The sequence below is a fragment of the Giraffa tippelskirchi genome, chromosome X (assembly GCF_054371585.1).
Source record: "Giraffa tippelskirchi isolate mGirTip1 chromosome X, T2T-mGirTip1v1.2.pri, whole genome shotgun sequence".
Classification (NCBI taxonomy): domain Eukaryota; kingdom Metazoa; phylum Chordata; class Mammalia; order Artiodactyla; family Giraffidae; genus Giraffa; species Giraffa tippelskirchi.
The window spans coordinates 45,125,435-45,131,772 of NC_137289.1; the positions used below are offsets into that span (position 1 = coordinate 45,125,435).

At 37.3% G+C, this 6,338-nt stretch overlaps 1 pseudogene; it reads left to right on the forward strand.

Moving 5' to 3' along the window:
• Window positions 1-1,789: 1,789 nt before the first annotated feature.
• LOC145535900 (glyceraldehyde-3-phosphate dehydrogenase pseudogene) lies at window positions 1,790-2,722 on the forward strand (annotated as a pseudogene).
• The last annotated feature ends 3,616 nt before the right edge of the window (window positions 2,723-6,338 follow it).

Genomic DNA, 6,338 nt, shown 5'->3' on the forward strand with positions numbered 1-6,338 from the left:
TTGCACAGAGTCGGACATGACTGAAGCGACTTAGCACACATGTATGTAGAGTAGAAGAAAACAAATATTATAGTTTTGTTTTGCTGCCAATTTCCCTTTATATTAACAGTATTCTGAAAAAAATGTTATTATTTTAGAAATTCTTTGAATATTCTGGGTTTTAACCCCTTATCTGTTATGTGGTTTGCAAATAGTTTCTCCTGTTCCTTAGGCTGCCCTTTCACTCTTGATGCAAAGTTTTTCCAATACCATTTGTTGAAGAGACTATCTTCCCCCATTTTTCAAGGCTCAGAAGGCTCAGAAGATGATTAGCATTTTTTACCAATAAAGTATTGTTTAATTAAGGCATGTACATTTTTTAGACATAATGCTATTACACACTTAATAGACTACAGTATAGTATAAACATAAATTTTATGTGTGCTGGGAAACATAATACTTCATGACTTGCTATATTGCAATATTCATTCTGGAACGAAGCCCACAATGTCTGCAAAGTAAGTCTATACTACATTTCCAGGTTTTCTCTATCTTCTCATGTTGTTGGGGCACCATATTCAGCTTTTTGTCACTGTGGTTCATTTAACTATTTCAGGCTAGGTCTTGGTGAACAATAGGAATCTAGCAATTAATACTGAATGTCCTCTACCTTCAAGAAACTCAGTGTTCTAGAGGTGGTAGCCATGCATATGAATTTTCCTTTGGAAGGGTCAAGGAGGGACCAACTAATTTCAATTATGGGAAAACAAAAGGTGATATTTGAAACTCTATTCATTCTTTTTCTCACTTTAATTCAATCATTCCTAGAGTACAATCCAACATTTACCTACATTTTCCAAAACAGCAGTTAATATTTACTGAGGGCTTAATACACGCCCTTATACAGATTAATTATACAAGGAACTCAAATATTAGCAGAGGTAACTCTGGCTTTTGACATTTAGATAAATTAATTTAAGCATATATTATTCATTCTTTGGAGCTGAACATTCTCCCCAAGATTCCTGTCCTTCTAGGGGTTTACTATTTTTTTTTTACTTCTGACTTTAAGGCCCTGCTTTTACTGACATCTGAATCTTATTTTGTAATATCATACCAATATTTTCTTCTTCTCTGTACTAAACCATTTGTAATTATTTACAACAGGCATTTCTGAGTGTAGCATACTTTACTAAAGGTATGAGCAGGTAGAAGAATTTTACATGGCAAGAACAGCAAGAACTTAAATTAGTTATTTATGTTCTTAAGAGCCTTTGGCTACCCTAACACTGAACATTTTGGAACCACCTACTCCTCCACACCCTTTCACTTTCACTTCTCCGAACCTTGCGTGCTAAGTCACTTCACTCGTGTCCAACTCTTTGCAACTCTATGAATTGTAGCCCACCAGGCTCCGCTGTCCATGGGCTACTCCAGGCAAGAATACTGGGGTGGGTTCCCATGCCCTTCTCCAGGGGATCTTCTGACTCAGGGATTGAACCCACATCTCTTACATCTTCTGCATTGGCAGAGAGGTTCTTTACCACTAGCACCACCTGGGAAGCCTCCATAGCTTAGAATTCCATAATTTCAATTGATTATCTCTTTCCTTTCTCCTCGTGACCCACGAATTTCGTATCTATTCACTTCTCAAGCAGAGTTTTAATTATTTCCTGTTGGCTTTTTCTTAAACCTCGTTTTAGGACTTTATCTTCATACCTAAATAGTTTAGTCTCTCTGCCCCTTCCCATTCAACAGCCAGCCATATTTCCTTGTGTGATGCCAGCCATGTCCCCAAGACATATTTGGCCGTATTGGGCATTTGCTCACCAGAGTTGCTTTTAACTATGATAAAGTGAATATCACCATCAATGACTGCTTCACTGACCTCAACTACATGGTTTATATGTTCCAGTATGATTCCACTCATGGCAAGTTCAATGGCACAGTCCAGTCTGAGAAGAGGAAGCTTACCATCAGTGGAAAGCCCACTTCTATTTTTTAGGAGCAAGATTCTGTCAATATCAAATGGAGTGCCACTGGTACTGATGTTAAAGAGTCCACTGCTGTCCTCACTAACTTTGAGAAGGTTGGGGCTCACATGAAGGGTTAGCCAAAAGGCTAATCCTCACTGTCCCTTCTGTTGATATCCCATATTTGTGATGGGCATGAACTATAAGAAGTACAACTCCCTCAAGATGGTCAGAAATGCCACGTGCACTACCACCTGCTTGGCACACCTGGTCAGTGTCACTGTAGAGGGACTCATGACCACAGTTCATACCGTCACTGCAAGCCAGAAGATCATGATGGGCCCCCAAGGGAAACTGTCCTGGGATGGATGAGGAACTGCCCAGAACATCATCCCTGCTTCCACTGGCACTGCCAAGGCTTTGGGGCAAGATCAGTCCTGAGCTGAATGGCAAGTTTTCTGGCATGGCCTTCCATGTCTCCATCCCCTGATGTAGATCTGACCCACTGCCTGGAGAAAGCTGCTAAATATGATGGTATCAAGAAGAGGTAAAGCAGGCACTGGAAGGCTCGCTAAAGACCATTCTAGGCTATATTGAAAACCAAGTTTTCTATTGCAATTTTAGCAGTGACACCCACTCTTCCTCCCTGGCGGCTGAGGCTGGCATTGCCCTTAACAGCCACCTTGTCAAGCTCATTTCCTGGTATGACAATGAATTTGGCTACAGACAGGGTAGTGGGCCTCATGGTCCACATAGCCTCTAGGGAATGAGAGCACCCTGGATCTCCAGCCCCAGTGAGAGCATGAGAGTGGCCCTCAGCTGTTGGGGTCCTCACCTCAACTGGATCACCCCAACATACTGAGAGTATCCACATCTTTCCATCCCAGAAACCCTGAAGAAGAGGAGGGACTTAGTGAGCCTTACCGTGTTATGTACCATCAATAGAAAATATCCAGCCTAAATAAATATTTTACTTTTTCTAAATAAAGACAATTCCTTTCATGAGAGAAATTCTGTTACCAACTTTTGAACTGTATATTTTCACTCTTATACACACATATTTTTGTCTTGTTTACTTTTCATGTTAACCCACTGAACGATGCATTTTATCTCCATTTTATAGATTAGAAAACTGATACTGAACAAAGTTACTTGAAGGTAGAAAACTACAGATCCAACAATAGGATCAAAATCTGATTCTGAAGGCCTGTGCTGTTATGATGTGTGCGTGTGTGTATGTGTGTACTTCTATTTATATATCCTACCCTGCTTGATTAGGAAAAATCTCAAAGCCTGAATCTACAAAAGAAGTCACTATCATTTATCTAGAATACCAATTGTATATAGAATTGGAGTCAATAACGAACAGAATTTTTTCCATCCCTAGAATTTACTGAAACATTCATGTTCTGTTTGTTTGTATTCTTTGGGTTTCTGTTTCCACATACCACTCCTCAAAAGGAGAGAGAGATCACTTGACAAGTATGCTCATAGAATTCTAATCTGTGACATCTAACGGAAGAGGGGTTATTAACAATTTTTAGATCTTCTATAAGCATATTTTTCTATAAAAAATGAATACCACTAAATTTGAATACTACCCTTTAGAAAGTGTATAAAGACACAATTCGTTGAATAAAGTTTCCACATTAAAATTATCCAGAGATTTAGAAATAAGTTGCAGTTGCTTCTCTAAATGTGGTTGGATAGCTGAGAAAATTGTGATTGCCCACATTAAAATCATCCAGAGATATAGAAATAAGTTGCAGTTGCTTCTCTAAATGTGATTGGATAGCTGAGAAAACTGTGATTGCCAATAATGATGTTCATAGTAGAGAGACTAACAACACAGTGCATAGAGAGAAAATATGCATTCATAGCAAAGTGTCTCGCCTGGCTTTTATACACATTCAGTAAATGCTTGCTATAGTGAACCAAATCTAGGAAGATAAATATTTCTAATATACATGTTTATATTGCCGAAATGTTGATAAAACACACTTCTATATGCAGAGGAGAAAGACTTATTTCTTTAAAAAGTTCACAGCTAGTAAAAAAAAAAATTCTGACTTTAATATAATTTCTGAATTGAAGCACACTTAAGGACACCACATATCATCAAGGCTGTGGGTGTGAAGAATTAAGTCATGACACCTCTAAGAATATGAAAACTGTGTAGTTAGACTAGCTTCATGTCTCTCATAAAATTTCAGAACTGAATACATGAAATTGAGGGACACTAATGACAGATGGAAGGATGTGGTTTTCCTTAAGCAGAAAAGTAAATGCAGTATGCCACAGTTCAAATTAAGACACAGATAGTTAACTCCTAAGAATTTTATTAATATCTTGGTCCTGCTCAATACTATCTGAAATCCTAGAGGGTTAACCTAAGCAGTGATTTCTATACACTGGAATATTAATATCAGAATTTCATTAATAATGGAGAATACAAACACATGTTCATCTTATTTCCCAGTGATTATTGGCATTTATTCCGTCGTAAATTAGCTATTATATTTTCCATATTTCTATTGCTCCCAATAAATACCACTATTGTCCTCTTCACAGTCTGGATGGGTGAGTGATGTTGATGAAAAATATTCGAACCCTCTATTTCTCTAACACGACCTGAGGGTTTTTTCCCCAATTTTCTCCAGATAAAAAGAGTGGTAGGCTTATACTATATCATTTCTTTCTGAGAAGCAAGAGAGGATGTAATCATTGGGGCAAAAGTAATTTTGAATCAGGGACTAGAGGGCATAACACAAAGTCAGTAAAAATCTCTGGTGAGAGAATTAAAAGGTCTTCACGCAGCTAGAATTAGAGCTGTAGCAAACAAGAGGTCAAGACAGAGCACCTAGAGAAGGCTGATTAATAATGGCCCTTTTTATTTGGTATTTGGCTAAGGACATCATTTGGTCCACTTAAAATATGTTGTACATTTAAAATACAAGAAATGAGAGAGATGGGTTTTAACCAATTTAAGTATTACTTTAATGAAGGACATGACCATATGGGGGTAAACTTACAAAACTGAAATTTCTAGGGTGCTTGATGTTAATAGATATCACTGAGTGAATTTCAAAATAAGCATGCCAATGTTTGTAAGTACTCATTTCTATGTCAGATTCCTGCCACATTTTTTCCATTTTTTCAGTTTATTCCATATTATCCATATTTTTTTTTTACTTGTGAATAATAAATCTTAGCATATGTGAAAATGTCGAGTATGGGTAGAAATTTAGATGCTTTTAAAAGATGTATAAATTAATCATTATTTTGTGGGTTTGAAGCAACTTAGAAATCTATTAAATAGGCAAGAAGAAATAGAGAAAGAGATAGATATTATCTAAGTTATAAATTTTTATTCTGTTGATGTAAAGGTTATACTCAATAATGTACAGGCATCTTCAGAAAGAGCTTGATATATATGTACATATATATGTATATATATGTACATATATATACATATATATGTAAAGCTATTCATATAAACTTAACCTCAATCAAGATATAGTACATTTTTTATCACCTAGAAGTTTCTTTCATGTCCCTCCCAGTTAGTACATACCCTTTAGAAGTTATCACTACTCTAACTTCTATCACCACAGATTAATTTTGTCTGACTTGCTCATAATATAAATTGAATCATACAGTAGCAAAAAGAGAGAGAGGAAGGAAAGAAAGGAGTAAGGAAAGAGAGGGGAGTGGGAAGAAGGAAAAAATTCTGTATTAAGAAATGTTCCTTCCATTCTTTAGGGACGAAGTCCCATGATGCTTTTCTTTTCAGAGGTGCGTATATCCCATATATTGTTTAATCGCTGAGTCATGTCTGACTCTTTTTTGACCCCATGGGCTGTAACCCACAAGGCTCCTCTGTCCATGGGATTTCCTAGGCAAAAATTACTGGGGTGGGTTGCCACGTCCTTCTCCAGGGGTCTTCAAGACCCAGGGATTGAACCCGCATCTCCTGCATTGGCAGGCGGGTTCTTTACCACTGAGCCACCAGGGAAGCCCCTTTGTGTCACTGGAAACCATTAAAATAGCTGATACCAAAGCAGAGAGGGATAGGATCAACAAATCTTGCCACTATTCTATTGCCGTTCTCTTCCTTTAATTCGGTGTAAATAGAAATCCCCAAAGCCTTCATTATACATTAAAGTATCTAAAGCAATATTTTATCTTCTGTGTTTTATGAAATGCCCTATAAAAAATGGTTTTCCTGGTCTGGATGAAGTTCAAACTAGAATCAAGATTGCCAGGAGAAATATCAATAACCTCAAATATGCAGATGACACCATCCTTAGGGCAGAAATTGAAGAGAACTAAAGAGCCTCTTGAAAGTGAAAAAGGAGAGTGAAAAAGCAGGTTTAAAACTCAACA